General features: G+C 52.4%; 1 pseudogene; it reads right to left on the reverse strand.

Moving 5' to 3' along the window:
* Positions 1–3,776: 3,776 nt before the first annotated feature.
* On the reverse strand, positions 3,777–19,611 carry LOC135272741 (ketosamine-3-kinase-like; annotated as a pseudogene).
* Between the last annotated feature and the right edge of the window lie 386 nt (positions 19,612–19,997).

Genomic DNA, 19,997 nt, shown 5'->3' on the forward strand with positions numbered 1-19,997 from the left:
GAGAACAGTGATGTCCAGGGCCCCGGGCACCCAGTGCTGATGGAGAATGGTGATGTCCAGGGCCCCAGGCACCCGGTGCTGAGCTGACGGAGAACGGTGATGTCCAGGGCCCAGGCACCCAGTGCTGAGCTGATGGAGAACGGTGATGTCCAGGGCCCCGGGCACCCAGTGCTGAGCTGATGGAGAATGGTGATGTCCAGGGCCCCAGGCACCCGGTGCTGAGCTGACGGAGAACGGTGATGTCCAGGGCCCCGGGCACCCGCTGCTGAGCTGATGCAGAACCATGTCCAGGGCCATCCTCTTCTTGGGCAATTCAGCCCTCCTGTCAGCTTCTCCACTGCCCAACAACCCAGGGAAGCTGCCTCACACACTCCACATGCATCAGCATCCAGGGCCGAAAGCTGTTCACCTTCTCAGGGCTACGTGGTTCTACACACTGATGGTTCATGTGAAATAGAGGAACAGGAAATGGAGACCCTTCTCTTCCAATTCTCTTTATTTCTTTTAGAGATGAGATCTCTCTATGTTGCCCAGGCTGGTCTCGAATTCCTGAGCTCAAGTGATCCTCCCACCTCAGCCTCCTCCAAAGTGCTGGGATTACAAGTAAGGGTCACACGTCCAGCCTTCTCTTCCGATTCCCTAAGGTTCAACAGATGCATGTCCCATCCACTGTTTCCTTGCCCGATGGCCATTCTGCTTCTGCAGGTGGTGATGCAGGGCCCTGGGTACCCGGTGCTGAGCTGACAGAGAACGGTGATGTCCAGGGCACACTGACATTTATTGTATACAGGGTGTGGGGCAGGGCTGAAGAGTGACTCATCTGACAGGATTGGTAGGGGTCAAGCAAATCACATTCTTACAATACAGGGGGCCATGTGGGCACAGTTCAGGGGGTCACACGGGTAGAGCACAGAGGGCCCCTCCCTCTCAGGCAGCTGCTGCAAGGAGGGGAGGCGCATATGTCAGTATCTTTCTGTGCACTTATCAGAGAGAGCAAAGGCTTTTAGGATTCCTCTATTCTTACTTCTCACAGCCTCTAAGAATTTAGAAGGGAGCATTGGGTGGGAAAGTGGAACATGAAGGTGGACAAGGATGGTGGCCATCGGAGCACAGCACCACTGAGAGGGTTTAAGCCCCTGGATGTCTGTGGGCCGGCCTGGCCAGTGTCAGACCTTCCTCGAGAGCCGGCAGAACAGAGTTTTCTCTGAACTCCGCAGTGAGAGGGAAACTCCCCCTCATGGCCTGTTAAGCAATGGGCGCCTTCCCAGAAGCTGGCCTTACCGTAAGGCCTGCCTGCTAAGCAACGGGTGTCTCCCCAACTACTGGTGTTACTGCAAGGCCTGCTGCTAAGCAACGAGCACCTTCCTGGGCACTGGCGTTACCGCAAGTCCTGCCTGCTAAGTTAACAGGCGCCTTCCCGGGCACTGGTGTTACTGCAAGGCCTGCCTGCTAAGCAACAGGCACCTTCCCAGGCACTGGTGTTACCACAAGGCCTAAGTAACCGGCACCTTCCTGGGCACTAGTGTTACCGCAAGGCCTGCCTGCTAAGCAACAGGCACCTCCCCAGGCACTGGCGTTACCGCAAGGCATTTACTCTTGCCTCCTGATCACTTCTCACAATGTCCCTTCAGTTCCAAATTATATTTCACCCGGTTACGTCTATACTATAAGACTCAAACATTCCTACACTATAATACTAAAGACTAATGGAGAATAATGATGTAATAAGATTGATTATATAATTGAATATGTGATTGAATCTAGTATCTATTTGGTGTCATGTCTATAAGTCATCAGTTATTTATGACTGTGCCTCAGTCTCTTGCTGTGGCACCTGGGCAACCTTCTTCACACTTGACTAACCACAGGAGCCTGGGCTGTGCTTCCCAGATGGTGTCCATTGTAGACTCACTGTCTCTGTGGAAGGCCTCAGGCCTGGCAGCTGCCAAAACCAAAACCCTCCTGGAAACCGAGTGCGTTGCTCGGTAGGACCCACACAGCAGGGAGCCAAGCAGCACACCCGCTGTCAGGATGGTACCCGGCCAGGGCATCACTTTTCTTTGTTTTGAGACCGAGTCTCACTTTGTCACCAGGCTGGAGTGCAATGGCACGATCTTAACTCAACCTGTCTCCCAGGTTCAAGTGATTCTCCTGCATCAGCCTCCCAAGTAGCTGGAACTACAGACGTGCGCCACCACACCCGGCTAATTTTTGTAGCTTAGTAAAGATGGAATTTCAGTATGTTGGCCAGGATGGTCTCGATCTCTTGACTTTGCAATCCACTCGCCTCGGTCCCACAAAGTGCTGGGATTACAGGCGTGAGCCACTGCACCCAGGCGAGGCATCGTTCTCCCTGGGAACAGTTATCAGTTTCCCAGGGTCAAAGTAAACAAGCTGAAATCCTGGCAAATGGTAGTCTAAGAACTGTCAGGCTGGAAACTGACCACCACACTCAGGGTCCTTTCTTGCTCCACACAAAAATCAGCATTCTAAAGGAACTACATTCTGTTCTGCATTCTGCTGAGGGGCCCTGACTTACAACAGAACAAGCAAATGAGAAGTCTTCAGTCCATCCCCTTCAGCCCAGTCATGACAACACTGGGTGACCCCTCAAATACGGGTATTTGCCAAGTTTCACCAAGTGGCTTCTTCCCCCAAGAGGTCATTCTACAGCTCCTTTCATTCTTCCTTCAATGTTTTCCGGACCTCACAGGGTGAATATGAACGGCAGTAAAATATCACTGCTAGTCAAATATCGCAGACAGTTCTTAGGCTATTCCTGCTCTTACTTTGAAGCTCTGAGCTATCCTTTTATTCTAACAAAAAGACAAGACTACAGAGATTTTAAAGAAACAATAGTTGGGCCAAGGATGGTGGCTCAGGCCTGTAATCCCAGCACTTTGGGAGGCCAAGGCAGGCGGATTCCTTGAGGCCAGGAGTTCAAGACCAGCCTGGCCAACATAGCAAAACCCCATGTCTACTAAAAATACAAAAATTAGCTAGGTATGGTGGTGCACACCTGTAATCCCAGCTACACTGAAAGGCTGAGGCAGGAGAATCACTTGAACCCACCAGGCAGAGGTTACAGGGAGCTGAGATCGCACCAGTACACTCCAGCCTGGGCCAGAGAGTGAGACTCCAACTAAAAAAGAAAAAACATTTGGGAGGCTGAGGCAGGTTGACTGCTTGAACTCAGGACTTCAAGACCAGCCTGGGCAATGTGGCGAAACCCCATCTCTACTAAAAACACAAAAATTAGCCAGCGTGGTGGCATATCAGCTACTCTAGCTGCTCGGGAGGCTGAGACATGAGAATCACTTGCGCCCAGAAGGCAGAGGGCAGAAGCTGCAATGAGGCGAGATCGCACCACTGCACTCCAGCTTGGAAACAGTCTCAAAAAAAAAAAAAAAAAAAAAAAAAAAGGCCAGTCACAATGACTCAAGCCTGTAATCCCAGCACTTTGGGAGACCAAGGCGGGTGGATCACCCGAGGTCAGGAGTTTGAGACCAGCCTGGCCAACATGGTGAAAACTTGTCTTAAAAAAAAAAAAAAGGTAAAAAAAATTTTAAAAAGAGAAAAAAAAAAAATGAAAGAACTTGGGTCAGGCATGGTGACTCAGGCCTGTAATCCTAGCACTCGGGAAGCTGAGGAGGGAGGACTGCTTGAGCTCAGGAATTTGAGACCAGCCTGGGCAACATGGCAAAACCTTGTCTCTACTAAAAATACAAAAATTAGCTAGGTGTGGTGGTTCACGTCTGTAGTTCCAGCTACTCAAGGGGCTGAGATAGGAGGATTGCTTGAACCTGGGAGTTTGAGGCTGCAGTGAGCTAGGATCACACCACCACACTCCAGCCTAGATGACAGAGCAAGACCCTGTCTCTAAAAACAACAAAACAAAAACACTAGCTGTACCTGTTTATTGTCACAAAATATTACACAAGTTTTTCAGCAAACAACTAAGAAAAATATTGAATTACAATAAATGAAGGAAATATACAATCTTGTACATTATTGAAAGCACTGAAAGTTTATTCAAATTTTTATGCAAAGCGATTTATTAGCATCAATGTCATTCATGAAATATTTCTCATCACTACAATACTGAAGGAGGGAAAAATATTCACTCAGTGTATAAAGTTGCAAAGGAATGACAACTTAGCAAGCTTTAGAAAATGGCAGAGAAGACGGGGTAATGATAGAAGCAAGTAAGCCTCCTGGATTTACCCAAGGACACCCTAAGGCCAGCAGCTTGGTCACTCCCAGAATCGGTTTACAGACCTTCTCAGCCTGTAGCAGCATCCAGGGATCATGCAGGAAGAAGAGGAATGTGCCTGATTTTGGAACTGGTCATTTTAAGCAGCTTTTAGTAACATGGTTTCATGTCTAGACCCAAGTCTCACCAACCAAGAAGCATCAGCATGAACAGCTCCGAGATGTTCCTGTACAGGAGAGCAGGGAGGAGATGGCGGAAAGGCGCCCTCTAAGCAGCAGTGCCCAGGCATGCTGACCACCTCGTTCCTACACAGGAGAGCAGGGAGGAGGTGGCAGAAAGGTGCCCTCCAAGCAGCAGTGCCCAGGTGCACTGACCACCTCCTCACACACTGGATCCTCCCCGGCACCCACCTGAGATCACTTACAGTCTCTCCACCTCGGAGCAGCAGTGTGGCTCAGAGCCACCTTGCTTCATCCATTCCTCGGTTCATACTCTGCCTCTATCATGGCTCCGTCTACCTACAAACCCCCACAAAGTTGTAATGACAAAACCTCTCTTTGGAGATATTCTACACTTTGCAAGGCTTGGAAATAAGCTACTGAGTTGGTCTTAAGCTACTCTGGCCATGTGAAGAAACAAGAGTTTCTCCTAAAGAGGACTGTGGAGAAACCTCCGAGGCCTCCTCCAGAGCAAAGCACACTCACTTGACGAGATTCCTCATAATGTTCAGGGAGGATCCTCTGTACCCCAATCCAAAAATGATTCCAGTGGTTCAAGTAGTGAAAGAGCTGATACAACTGAAGGCGCTTCTCGAATCCTGGGGCCCTGGGGATTTTACCGTGGTAGGCGGAATAAAAGGAGTTGCTAAAGCCCCCAAACATGCCGGCGATGGCCAGCTCATTTTCCAAGTGGCCATAGAAAGAAGCTGGGTCAAAAATGACTGATCCAGAGGCATCCTCTGCTATGTTTCCACCCCAGAGGTCTCCGTGGAGTAAGGCTGGGGTGATCTCCAGGTAGCAGAACAGGTCAGGGATCTTTAACTGCAGGGAGGAAAATGGAGCCTCAGCCAACTGATCACGGCGTGCATGAGGGGTGCTGAGGGTTCCCTAAGCACTGCTCCACAACCCGCCCCCACCCCAGGCAGCAGCAGATGGGACACCACTAGGCACCCACCTCCCACCCAGAACCAGACTCCGAGGCAGCCTCACATGCCTTGGCGCCTCCCCACCTCAGGCGAGTGGCGCGAGTGGCGCGTGTGGCAGGTGTTGGGGTGTGCGGTGGGGCCCCGCTCACCTGCAGAGTAGACCAAAGCTGGAGGGCCTCCCTGTCCCCAGACTGCTTCTCCACCATGTCCATCTGGGGTTGAATGCGCTGCCTGGCAAAGAACACAACCCAGTCCTCCTGCCAGTCATTCACCTGCACAGTAACAGCAAAGCTGAAAGCAGAGTTCACTGGGAAATGCCAGGACTCAGGGAAAGCTCGGCTACCTAGAAGCATCTAAGTGGAGGGCTCCAGGGGCAGCACGTGGAAGGGGTGGCAGTCACAGCAGGCTGGGGAGTAACCACATCCCAGGGGAGCCAGAGTCTCACAGACACACGAGGCTCGGGGGAACCGCAGTCTCAGACACAGGAGGCTGGGGGTAACCACATCCCAGGGGAACCGGAGTCTCACGGACACAGGAGGCTAGGGGGAACCACATCCCGGGGGAACCGGAGTCTCACGGACACAGGAGGCTGGGGGGAATCACATCCCGGAGGAACCGGAGTCTCACGGACACACGAGGCTGGGGGGAACCACGTCCCAGGGGAACCGGAGTCTCACGGACATGCTGAGACCTCAGATCCTATCCCAAGAGCAGTAGGAAGCATGGGGATGCATCACGATCCACTCAGTAGCCTTCCAAGAACGAAGTCTTCTAGAACATTTCCTCCCTTCCTCCCTCCCTTCCTGCCTCCCTCCCTCCCTTTCTTCCTTTTTTTTTTCTTTCTCTTTCTCTCTCTCTTTTTGTGAGACAAGGTCTTGCTCTATCACCCAGGCTGGAATGCAGTGGCACGATCACAGCTCACTGTAGCCTTGAACTCCCAGGCTCAAGCAGTTCTCCCACCTTGGCCTCCCAAAGTGCTGAGATTACAAGCATGAGCCACCAGGGCTTTTTAAGTTGTTTTTATTGTATTATATTTTATTATTATTTTTTGAAATGGAGTCTCACTCTGTCACCAGCCTGGAGTGCAGTGGCACAATCTCAGCTCACTGCAACCTCCGCCTCCTGGGTTCAAGGGATTCTCCTGCCTCAGCCTCTTGAGTAGCTGGGACTACAGGCATGTGCCCCCATGTCTGGCTCATTTTTGTATTTTTAGTAGAGATGGGGTTTCGCCATGCTGGCCAGGATGGTCTGGATCTCTTATGATCCGCCCACCTCGGCCTCCCAAAGCGCTGGGATTACAGGTATGAGCCACCGTGCCCAGCCTAGCTTTTTCATTTAAAATAAAAAATTGGTGTTTTTTTGCTGCTAAAGCAAGTGGCTAACATTTCCTCTTAATTTGCACTCACAGTGAAGTACGAAGGCCAGAGCTGGCTGACCTGCCTGACCCCAGGACTCACTTCTGACATCTGCTCAGACAGCACCTCCCCAGACAGTGCCCAAGTGTGTGCACACACATGTATACATATGCACACACACAGTGTGAAGACAGCCATGACAGGAAGGAGCAGACCTGGCTACAAAACCCCCTGCAGCAGGCAGGACCAGAGCATGCCACTCCTGGCCCCTCAGCAGATTTCTGGACAACCTTCTACATTTCCAAGACTTTCTACTGCCCCCGTGCCCACCAGCAAACCCCAGAAAGTTTTCTAGGTTCATCTGTATCCCCCTCCAAGGAGCCATCACCCTGTCCACTCCACACGTGCTGGGCATCAAGCAGAATTTCCCAGGCTGAAACGCGGAAGGAAGCAACCATAAAATCATACAACCGAAAGTTACAAACCCTTGTCATTCCACTCTCCTTGACAGTTTAGTATATCTAAAAGAAAACATCTGTTATAGTCCCTCATTTTTACCCACCTTGAAATTCCACATCTAACTTGCTGGTCCTCCTTGGTTTCTTCATGCTTACCTAGCACATTAGGTGGGTCAATCTCATGTCAACCTCTTAAACATCAGCAAACAAAAAATGGTGAGCTTTACTAAAGCTCACGAGAAAAGGAAGGGGGTGTGCCTCCCACCCTGTGTCTGAATAGCTGACCTGACTGTGAAATAGAAGCAAACGCCATACACTCACCTGGGGAAGACATCCACAGCATGTCACCACGTCAAATCCAAACCGGTCCACGAAGGGCCGTTCCTCCTGCCCACCTCCTCTCCCTTGCAGGCAAAAGAAAAAAAAAGAAGGAAAATGAGTTAGTTCCAAGGGATCCTGGGCCCCACTCTTGAAACTGAGTCACCTTCAGACACAACCTCAGTGAGCTCCTACGAGCTTATGCCCCTGCCAGAGACAAACAGGGCCTGGGTCTCCACCAACCCACAGAACACCCCAAACAGGGCCTGCTCCAGCACATGTTGGCATCAAAGACACTAGCTGCTCTAGACACAGACAGGACAGGGAGCCCACAGGCACCTCTCAGGGGACCTGTCTCACATCCCAACAGGACACATGGGGCCGAGGGGGAGGACCACACACTGTCAGGAAAAAAAAAGAGGAAGACCCTCTTAAAGAGGAAAAACATACTTTGGGAGACTGAGGTGGGCAGATCACCTGAGGTCAGGAGTTTGAGACCAATCTGGTCCAACATGGTGAAATCCCATCTCTACTGAACATATAAAAATTAGCTGGGTGTGGTGGCAGGCACCTATAATCCCAGCTACTCGGGAGGCTGAGGCAGAAGAATCACTTGAACTCAGGAGGCAAAAGTTGCAGTGAGCTGAGATCATGCCATTGCACTCCAGCCTGGGTGACAAGAGTGAAACTCCGTCTCAAAAAAAAAAAAAACAAAACATAAAAAATAAAAAACAGGCCAGGCGCGGTGGCTCACACCTGCAATCCCAGCACTTTGGGAGGCCAAGGCAGGCGGAGGTTGCAGTGAGCCAAGATTACACCACTGCACTCTAGCCTAGGGGAAAAGAGCGAGACTTCCTCAAGAAAGAAAGAAAAGAAGAAAAGAAAAGAGAAGATGAGAAGAGAAAAGAAACGAAAAGAAAGAAAATAAAGAAGAAAAAGAATCTGCCCCCAATCCATCAGAAGGAATGGTTCTCAGTGGCAAATCTGCTGCCATTATGTGCCAGATAGACTACTGTGCTTTGAAATAATCTCAGGCTGGGCACGGTGGTTCGTGCCTGAATCTCAGCACCTTGGGAGGCTGAGGCAGGTGGATCCCCTGAGGTCAGGAGTTCAAGACCAGCCTGCCCAACGTAGTGAAGCACCATCTCTACTTAGCTGGCCTGGTGGCGGGTACCTGTAATCCCAGCTACTCGGGAGGCCAAGGCAGGAAAATCACTTAAAACCAAGAGGCGGAGGTGGCAGTGAGCCAAGATCATGCCCCTGCAATCCAGCCTGGCAGTAAGAGCAAAATTCCATCTCAGAAAAAAAGAAATCATCACTCCTCTGCAGTCTCCCTAACTCAAGGGAAATCCCAATGGACTAAACCCCCTGAGATTAGAAGGGACAGGACAGGGAACCTGGTGGCCTCTCAGTGGATGTCACCAGACAGGTGGCCTGAGGGGCACCCGTCATGGACCCTCACAGAACAGCCTGTCTAGTCGCATGCCTCATACAGTAGATCCTTAGTCATCTGCTCTGATTGGCAGCTCATCTGCCTCACATTTACCACGTGGGCTGCACAGATTCTGAATGTCAGCAGGTTAAAATACTGGAAAATTCCCTCAATCCTGACAGCACGTTACACTCTAGAAAGTTCAGACAGGATGGCTGTAATTCTGAGCCTCAAGTATGACTGTTTTACAAGGAGAGACCCTGTGCTTAAAGGTCTTGCTCTTTAAACATAGCCAGAGGACCTCTGCTTAGACTCATCTGGGGAAGGAGAGGTAAAAGCAACTGTCATGCCAGGGGAGGTCTCATGTCCAGCAAACGTTTTCCATGTTTTGAATGCATTTAGGACACACACTCATCACATCCACAGTGTTCAGTGCACTGTGAGAGGCAGCTCAGGGCTGACATTCCTTTGCTCTGGCATCATCACGTTTGACCCTCCCATGGCCGCTGCACGGCCCCACCTCTGAGCCCACACTGGCTCAATGTTCTCCTCTAAGCAGGAGCACCACAGCCTGCGCAGCACCATACCCACTGTGCCCACCTCTTTCAGGAGCGTCTCTCCATGCTTCTTGTTCTCAAGGTGTAAATTGGCCAGCTGGGCTCCAAGCTTTACAGCATGACTGTCAAATCAAAAGGTAGCAACTAAACGGATGAGACGCAGAAAGGTGAGACACACCCACCACTCAGTCTCACAGCACATAAAGAGGGGGCAAACTTTTAATTTATTTTTTTGAGACGGAGTTTCACTCTGTCGCTCAGGCTGGAGTGCAGTGGTACGATCTCAGCTCACTGCAACCTCTGCCTCTTGGGTTTAAGTGATTCTCCTGCCTCAGCTTCCCGAGTAGCTGGGACTACAGGTGTGCACCACCATGCCCGACTAATTTTTGTATTTTTTTTAGTAGAGACAGAGTTCCACAATATTGGACAGGCTGGTCTCGAACTCTTGACCTCATGATCCACCTGCCTCAGCCTCCCAAAGTGCTGGCATTACAGGCATGAGCCACCACACCTAGCCTGTTTTTTTTGTTTGTTTTAGTGAGATGGAGTCTCGCTCCACAGGCCAGGCTAGAGTGCAGTGGTGCAATCTTGGCTCACTGTAACTTCTGCCTCCTGGGTTCAAGCCATTCTCCTGCCTAGGCCTCCCGAGTAGCTGAGACTATAGGTGTGCACCACCACGCCAAGCTAATTTTTGTATTTTTAGTAGACACAGGGTTTCACCATGTTTCTCAATCTCTTGAACTTGTGATCCACCCACCTCAGCCTCCCAAAGTGTTGGGATTATAGGCATAAGCCACCATGCCCAGCCAAACATTCTGGTATTTTTTGAGACAGAGTCTCGCTCTGTTGCCCAGGCTGGAGTGCAGTGGCATGATCTCAGCTCACTACAACCTCCACCTCCAGAGTTCAAATCATTCTCCTGCCTCAGCCTCCAGAGTAGCTGGGATTACAAGCGCCCACCACCACGCCTGGCTAATTTTTTTGTATTTTTAGTAGAGGTGGGGTTTTACTGTGTTGGCCAGGCTGGTCTCAAACTGCTGACCTCAAGTGATCTGCCTGCCTCAGCCTCCCAAAGTGCTGGGATTACAGGGGTGAGCCACCATGCCCAACCAGTAGGTTGAACATTTTGAGGACAGAAAGTCAGCTCTGGTGAAGCATGAGGGGGATAAACGTGCTGATTATTTGACAATCTTTCCCAGCCTCATTCAAGTTTGCAGCAGGGTTTTTTGTTTTTGAGTCTGAGTCTCACTCTATTACCCAGGCTAGGCTGCAGTGGCGTGATCTCAGCTCACTGCAACCTCTGCCTCCCGGGTTCAAGTGATTCTCATGCCTCAGCCTCCTGAGTAGCTGGGACTACAGGGGAGCACCACCACGCCCAGCTAATTTTTTATTTTTACTAGACAGGTTTCACAATGTTGCCCAGGTTGGTCTCAAACTTCTGACCTCAAGTGATTCATCTGCCTCGGCCACCCAAAGTGCTGGGATTACAGGCATGAGCCACAGCGCCTGGCCCACAGCAGGGTCTTTGGTCAGTATCTCACTTTGGGAGATTCCTATTGCTACTGCCCTTGGTTGCAGCAAGTGCCTGCTGTTCATTCTGCAAAACTCATGATAGGTGGAGTCATGGGGTTCTTGGAGTCATGGGGTTCTTTGTGTCACACTCCTCAAAATGGTGCCCCCAGTACAAGCTTCAGTTATCAGAGAACCACTTGGTGTAAAATAAAGCCAGCCGGGGGTGGTGTGAAGATGCACCAGCTCAGATAATAAAGCCAGTGGGGGTCTGGGGGGTGGTGTGAAGCCAGCCGGGGGCGGTGTGAAGACCCACCTGCTCAGATAATAAAGCCAGCGGGGGTCAGGGGGTGGTGTGAAGCCAGCAGGGGGGTGGTGTGAAGACCCACCTGCTCAGATCATAAAGCCAGCGGGGGTCGGGGGGTGGTGTGAAGCCAGCACGGGGGTGGTGTGAAGACCCACCTGCTCAGATGCCTCATGTCCACATGCTCTATCACCAGCATGCTTCCGCCGCCTGGGGCATCCAGAACCTTGATGGGCTTGGGCACTCTCACTGTGTTTGTTTTCAGGATGGCAGTTAAACTTGCCATCTCACCTTCAAACATTCTTCTGGCCTGTCAGAAAAATAACAGAAGCAGGGGAAAGGGAGGGAGGCAAGGTTAGTTCTGGAAAGGTTCTGTAGAGATGTTTTCCTCTAGCATTACAACTTCACACCAAAGCTGTCCTGATTGAGGATTCCATATACACGGACGGTGTTTTCAAAGGCACTTTTCCACAGGATAGGCTGCAGGGTCAGACGCCATACCGGAAGAAGAGGGCTTGTGCTTTCTGGTATTGGACTATATTCCTATAGTGCTATGGCTGAATTGGAGGTTCTCTGGAGAGAGGAAAGTGGAAGGCACTAATCCACTAAGATCTGGCAAACAGCAGACTGTGAATGTGGGTTACCGGTCAGTATCCTCATACAATACCTCAACTCCAGTCCTGTTCCACCTATAGGACACATGCTCATCTGGCCTCTCAGGTGCAGGCAGAACCCTGACTGCGTATGCCAGTGACCTGGGGTCACTTTTTACCTGAACAGACCACCAAGACCTATGCTACCTCCTGCCTAGCACTGGAAACCACCTCATCTTGAGACATCCTTTCCATATGACTCCCCAGGACTACAACGAGCCCTCCCCAGGACTACAGGGGTCCCCCTGTTCACCACACGGTAGTGATCCCTAAAGAAGAGGTCAGGGTCAGCGGCCTTTCCTTTCCTCCTGCTACACACACCACTGCCCTGCCCACTTCCCCATCCTCACCTGGGGCTCCACCCTTACACACAGACACACACACATGACATACAGACACGGATACACCATACACAGACACATACAGACATAACATACACAATGTACATACAGACACACACACACGACATACAGACACAGATACACCATACACACAGACACAACATACACACACACACACAACAGACACACAGACACACACACTCTCCTCGTGCTGCTGTCTTCCAGCTTTCTTCAGCCTTCTTTCAGTTCTTTAGAGTCCCTACCTCCTCAGCCTCAGAGCCCCACCACTGCTGCCATGTCACCACTGCTTGGAACTTTTTTTTTTTTTTTTTTTGAGACAGAGTCTTACTCTGTCACCAGGCTGGAGTGCAGTGGTGCAATCTCAGCTCACTGCAACCTCCACCTCACCTCTGGAGTTCAAGTGATTCTCCTGCCTCAGCCTCTGGAGTAGCTAAGATTATAGGCGCACGTCAGCACACCTGGCTAATTTTTGTATTTTTAGTAGACACGGCATTTAGCCACGTTGGCCAGACTGTTCTTGAACTCCTGAGCTCAGGTGATCCGCCCGCCTCAGCCTCCCAAAGTGCTGGGATTACAGGCGTGAGCCACCGTGCCTGGCTGGATCACTCTTCCTCCATCTTTTGCCACGTCAGTGCCTTCCTAGCCACCCTTCAGATTTCAACTTTGTATCTGTTTCCATGTCTCAAAGAAATCTTCCCTAACTTCCCATATTAGGTAATTCTTCCCCTTTAAAATACCTTCTTTCTTTTAAAGGAAAATTGTCACTGAAGAACACATAGAAAAGTGCACAACTCCAAAGAGTCCAACTCAATACGTTCCTACAGTGTGAGCATCGCCCAGATCAAGGCTCCGGATTCACTGCAATCCAAGACACCTCTTCTCTCCATCACCCACCATCCTGTTCCCCAAAGGCAACCTCTATCCTGACTTTCCACAGCATAGGTGTTTTTTTTTTTTTTTTGAGATCGTGTCCTACTCTGTCGACCAGGCTGGGGTGCAGTGGTGTGATCTCAGCTCACTGCAACCTTCACCTCTCAGGTTCAAGCGATTCTTCTGCCTTGGCCTCCCGAGTAGCTGGGACTACAGGCGCACGCCACCACGCCCAGCTAATTTTCTTTATTTTTAGTAAAGATGGGGTTTCACCGTGTTAGCCAGGATGGTCTCGATCTCCTGACCTTGTGATTCATCTGCCTCACCCTTCCAAAGTACTGGGATTACAGGCATGAGCCACCATGCCCAGCCCTCCACAACAGAGAGATATTTTGCCTACTTTGTCATTATTCTGCACCGAGTCCCGTGGTCTCTGGGGTGTGGCCGAGGCATGCTGCTCTATTCACTCACTCTACCGCTCAACCGCTCACAGACACCCACATGCAGAGCTGCCTCTAATATCCTCCTACTCATTCTCATGACCACTGACTCTATGGCCTGGGGCAGCAGCTTCAGCCTACTGTGCCTCAGCTTCATCTGCAAAACGGAGCCAGGAATAGTACCAGTTTCACAGGCTGGCTGTCAGCTGAGTCAGCAACTAACTTCCACAGTCCCTTCTGGGTTGTTTTAGTTTGGTTTTTGGATTTTGTCTGGACAGGGTCTCGCTCTGTCACCCAGGCTGGAGTGCAGTGGTGTGATCATAGCTCACCACAGTCTCAAATTCCTGGGCTCAAGAGATCCTCTTGCCTTAGCCTCCTGAGTAGCAACAACTACAGGCACACGATGCCACCAGGCCTGGCTAATTTTTTTTCCCTTTTTTGAGACAGAGTCTCAGTCTGTTGCCCAGCCTGCAGTGCAAGGCATGATCTCTCTCGGCTCACTGCAACCTCCACCTCCCAGGTTCAAGCAATTCTCCTACCTCAGCCTCAGGAGTAGCTGGGATTACAGGTGCCTGCCACCAACCCTGGCTAACTTTTGTATTTTTAGTAGAGACAAGGTTTCATCATGTTGGCCAGGCTGGTCTCGAACTCCTAACCTCAGGTGATCTGCCCACCTCAGCCTCCCAAAGTGATTGAATTACAGTGGCAGCGTGAGCCACTGTGCCTGGCCTCCTTTGATTATTCTTATCTGTCCTTTGCATCCTGGGTAACTGGTTTCCTCTCATACTCCTCCCTTAAGTTAATCTTTTGTACCTCTACATCCCAACTTATGCTTAATTTTATTTTGGGGCTACTCTAGAGTATCAGTGTTCTTAGCTTTAGCTAGAAACTTAGGGCCACATACAAGTGGGTATTTCTGTGGAGGAGCTTAGCCGCTATCTGGTTCACAGACCCTCCTTCCCCTCTCTCTGCATTTTGTTTGTCGTGTTCCTCCTTATTTTCTCCCCAACGAGTACTCTAGTAAAGTACAGCCAGGACCCAGTTTTCCCTTTGTTTTGTTTTTGAGACTTAGACTCGGTCTTGTCCCCCAGGCTGGAGTGCAATGGCAAGATCTTGGCTCACTGCAACCTCTGCCTCCCAGATTCAAGTGATTCACCTGCCTCAGCCTCCTGAATAGCTGGGATTACAGGCTAATTTTTAGCACCTGTGTATTTCCATATGCAGCCTGATTGGGTACGTCCTTGTCCCCCTCCGCAGAGCACTGTGACCTCTAGGACAGCAAGGAAGAAGGACCGAGTATTCTTTCCTCTCTGTATCTCAGCACCTTGCATGGTGCTCCTGGAAGGTAGTAAGTTCCCAATAAATGCTGGCTCAACCAAAATCAAAACAACCACCACCACCACCAAGACCAAATAAGCAATAAACCCCGGATTTTACAGTCCAGTGACTTCCCCTCTGAGCTTCGATATTTTTGCATTAAAGTAAAAAGGTTGACCAAACTGATTTCTAAGGTCATGTTCAGCTTGTAGATTGGAAGTAAACAGGCCCTGGTGAGGTCACTGGGGTTCCTTCTGCAATATGTACCATTGGGGAGTCCCCCCAGATGGCACTCTGGCTCTGTCAGGTTTCAGACCTCAGAGTCTGAAACTTCTGGGATTGCTTTCAACATCTAGTGTTGAGAACTGCTAGAAAATGACTTTGCCAAGGGAGTGTGGTAAAACACTGAATAGTCCTGACCCTCTGTGAGAGGTCAGGTGCCCTTGGCATGGGGTAGTAGACAGTCCAGCTGCCCCCAGCCAGGGCAGTCTGTGATACTGGGAGGGTTTTGAGGGTGATGCTTGCTGGAGCAATGGAGGTCGGGACTGTCTTCACAAAAAAGCTTTAATGGACGACCCACAGTGATGTGCAGCAGAACTCTACAGCCTTTTTTTTTTTTTTTTTTTTTTTGAGACAAAGTCTCACTCTGCCACCCGGGCTGGAGCACTGTGGTGTGATCTCAGCTCACTGCATCCTCCACCTCCTGGGTTCAAGTGATTCTCCTACCTCAGCCTCCTGAGTAGCTGGGACTACATGCACATACCACCATACCCAGCTAATTTTTGTATTTTTGGTAGAGGCAGGGTTTCATCATGTTGGCCAGGTGATCCTGAACTCCTGACCTCAAATGATCCACCCACCTTGGCCTCCCAAAGTGCTGGGATTACGGGTGTGAGCCACTGTGCCTGGCCAAGTCTCTCATTTTTGGAGTGAAACCGAGACCCAGAGCCTGGAATAGTTTGGGAGCTGAGTTGCAAAGGAACTGAGCCTGAGCGCTGGCACTGGGACTCAAATGCAGGCTCTCACAGCGCCCCATTCCGGGCTCCTGTGACCAAATTACAGTATAAGGGAGCTCTCAGATCCTCAGGTGTGCAAGTAGGGATGCGGAAGTTTCCAGAGGCTACACAACTGAACGAAGCTGCATGTAAGTCTTATTCTAGAATTCTTGGTAACCAGGTCAGCTCTTCCATCAGCATGTGAAATGTGTGCACATAGGCACGCAGAACTCACTGGAAAGCCTTTACACGATGACTGGTGGATTTTATGTTTTGCTTTCCTGGTTGCTTTTTGTGGTGTGGGAGGGGCCTAAGGTGAGGGTCAAGTTTCCATCCGCGGCCAAAGCTCTACCCAAATAAAAACGCTTTTGAGTCAGCAATCTTCTACACAGGAGCTGATTCAAGCAAGGTTAACTGACCAGGGGGCTTGGAGTCACATATGGGAGAGGCACCCTCCTTGGGCAATGTCAACTGCCAGCTTTTGGGTGGTGAGCTGGCTTAGGGGCTGCTTGGTGGGTAGGGGAGACAGAGCTCTACCTCGCTCCCAAAGATCCCGAACCTAGAAGGACCTAGAACCAGCTCACAGTCAGTGTCATCTCCATAACAAGGGCTCCTATATCAGTGATGGCTAATTCTGTGTGGGTCAGGAGTGCTGGTGACACCGCTAGGGAAGTGGGGAGAATGCAGCCCTGTCTGCAGTCAGCAGGAAGGCCGCTCAGAAGGCAGCTTCCACAGGCTGCTGCAGAACTTTGAAGAACAGCCTCCTTCCCCTGTAAGAAACCCTCTGCCATCACTTCTAGCAATACTTCCTGTTTTTCTCTCTCCCCTCGGGTGGGATGCTGTGGTCTCCCAGCCAGGGAGGTAGGCGACAAAGACCCTGCTCAAGTCCAGGCCTTGCCCAGTCAGACCCCTTAAACAGCAAATGCCAGCCCAGAAAAAAAGCAGAGAAAGCAAGTTTCAGGGTTTGTGGGATTTTGAAAAGGCAGAAGGAGCCCTCTATTCATTCTTTATTTGTTTAGCAAAAACTGTACGATGGAACTCCTTCCCCCAATGTATATACACGCATTAGAGTGTGTACATACATGCGTACATACACACATTAGAATGTGAACTACCTATATATATACACACACATTCACTTAGTTATATGTATTAGGTCCACACACTGTCTATTCTGCAGAACGTATTTTGAAGAATGTGTTATTGGCCTCATTTTGAAGTTGTGGAAACTGAGACGCCCAGAGGTGAAGGAGGTTAAGTCTCATGACCAAAGTAAGAGAGACAGAGACAGAGCTCTAGACGGGAGACTAGAAAAGGCCCCCACGCTGTACCCAGATCTTGGCAGAGGCCGGGGGCATGGAATGGTGAACTCTGGTCAGTCATTTCAGCCAACTAGAAAACAGTCGTCCGGGATCCCGATGTTTGGGGCAGGAAGGAGAAGTGCAGGAAGGCACTGTGACGGGTCCCAGCGCTGCGCGCACCTTCTCCACCGCGGAGCCAAGAGGCAGTTTCCACAGCAGCCGGCAGGGGGCAGTGCACCTTGCCTTTTTGAAGCCTCTGGGCGCCCGGGCAGCGTTCGGGAAAGAAAACCAGGAGGCTCCGCCAGTAGCATCTAGGAACAGGCCAGGAGTAGAGCCCGCACGTAGTAGGTGCTCCAGGCACGTCTGGGGCACAGAGGGCTTGAGTGATAAATTTGAATTCCATTTTAGAGACTGGAAGGGAAGAAGGGGGCGTCTCAGCCCCTGCCAGCACCTACCTTCCACCTTGGGGCCTTATCAATGAACACAGCTTAGCACCTACTACGTTGCAGGTGCCCTGGAGACCTCTGGACAACCCGGCTCCCTTCTCACCCCGTTTTCCTCGTTGGCGAGTCTGCCTCCTCTTTCCATCTCTTCCTCTCACCACACACAACCAGCCGCAGAGCGAGGGTGGGCGCTCGCTGTCTCCCTGGAGAACCAGCTCCTCGCAAATCTGAGGGGCATGGGGACCCGCGAGGGGGAGAAGTCGGGAGAGGCCAGGGGTGCCCAGGAAGAATCAAGAGAAAGCCAGGCGAATGGCTGATGCGGGGACGCGGCGAGCCAGCACTGCCCTCAGGGTCACGGCTGTCTCCCTCTGTGGGACTTACCCGGCCCATGAGATGCAGTCACCTGCCCAACCCTCACCCACTTGCGCACTTAGGGGCGTGCACGTGTCCCCTCGCCGAACGCACCAACGAGCTCCGCGCGTGATATGGCCGGCGGGGACCCTGGCGTAGGAGGGAGGAGCAAGTCAGAGCTCAGGCTGAGGGCAGAGTCAGAGGATCCCCACACGCTTCCCGGGAGACCCGGTGAAGGCGCGCTACGGCGTCTCTGTGCCAAGCAGGGGCGCAGGCTCAACCCCCATCTCATGTTCAGCCAAGTTTCCTCCCGCAAGGTCACGCTCAAACACTCGCGCAGAGAAAGGAGGAGCTGAAAGTTGCGCCACTGTCCCAATTCCAAACTAACTGTACCCTCGCCAGGGCGCCTCGCCCCAATGTCACCGCTGCCCGCCCCCATACGCTCCCAGAAGGGGTGGCTCTGCCCCACGCAGGTCACACATGCGAGAGACACAGGCAAGTTGTTAACTTTTGTCAGATTATTTCTCGGGAGTTGCGGCGCCTAACGGGGTTGGGACGGATTCGGAGTTTCGAGTTGCCACTAACACCACTCCGGCCGTGCTCCCCTTGGCCCACCCACGTCCCCCACTGTCCACCACGACGTGTTCCGCTCTCTCGTCCCGGGTGCCAACTTTAACCCCGGGTCTGGAGCAGCGCGCGCTGAAGGCGACCCCGGGGCCCGAGAGCCACCTCCCGGGTCTGCGCCTGCTCGCAGACCGGGGGACTTGATCCGGATACTGTCCCACGGCCGCTGGTCCAGATCACTGGCGTCCTCCGCGGTGTCCCGGCCTGTGACCCCAGATCCGCTCGAGAGCGCCTGAGCCCGGCCACCCAGCGAGGTCTCCTCCCACGGGCGGCCCCAGCTGGGGAGATCCCAGCCCGGCGCCGGGTGCAATGTCACTGGGGCTGCTTTCGGGAACCGCTGCCCGGGACTTGCTGTAGGTTCCCCGCAGAGCTCCAGGCAGCTCCTCCAGAGACGGCCGAAGACCCCTAAGCCCGAACCTCCACCCTGACCTTCTTCCTCTCCCAGAGCCCCGGGTGGTTGCCGTGGCTAAGAAGGGGTTTCCCTACGAGTGTCTTCCACTAGAATCCTAGGGGCTTCAGTCCCACCTCCACTGTCACACCCTTTGAGTCCCCTCCACACCCCTTCAGTTCCCGGGTCCAGACAATCAACCCTCCACTCCGAGAACCCACAGGAAACTGCGGAGCCCCCAACTCCGGCGGACGCAGCCCCCGCGCACCCCAAGCAGGGTTCGCCTCCGCACGCGCACTCACCAAGGCTGGAGACACTCTGGAGTTTCCGGGATTCGGGCATGAGGGGGTTCCGAGGATAAGAAAGGGGTGTGGGTGTCCCGGACACTCTCCCCCTTTCAGGCTCACATCGCCTCTTCCTTCTCGCTCCGTTCCTCTTCTTCCTCCTCCCTTCGGTCTAGGGCTCTTTGTCTTTGCAAAGGGTCGAAACTGTCTGGCATAGTGGGCTCCGCCGGCGGCGTCTGGAGGCGGGAAAGCGAGGAGGCGGGGTGAGGGTGGGAGCGGGCTCGGGAACACCTTCCCCCCCGAGTGTAACCTGAGTGAAAGGCGGCGCGATTGGGGAGGGACCGCCTTCCCTGGCCGGCTGGACCGGGAGCCGGTGCGCGCCAGAGCCAGGCCACCGCCTCCCCCGCGCGCGGCCCTCCCTTGCCTCCGCCCAGCGCCCGCCCCTCCCGGCCCAACGCCTACGTTCGCCCCCTCCCACCCCGGCTTGGCTCGGCTTTCCCCTGGCTACGGGCTTCCGGCGAGCTGAATTTAGCTCTGCCAAGCCACGTGGACCGCAGCGGGCTCAGCACAGCCCGGGCCTGGGAGACGCCGGAGGCGGCGGCGGCGCGGGGACCTAATTGGCGCCCCTAGAGGAGCTTCCCGCTCCCCGGATGGCGGGGCTAAGGAAGAGCGCCCGGGC

This window comes from Aotus nancymaae, unplaced genomic scaffold (assembly GCF_030222135.1).
Source record: "Aotus nancymaae isolate 86718 unplaced genomic scaffold, 86718_ANA_hifiasm-v0.15.2.pri h1tg000131l, whole genome shotgun sequence".
NCBI lineage: Eukaryota > Metazoa > Chordata > Mammalia > Primates > Aotidae > Aotus > Aotus nancymaae.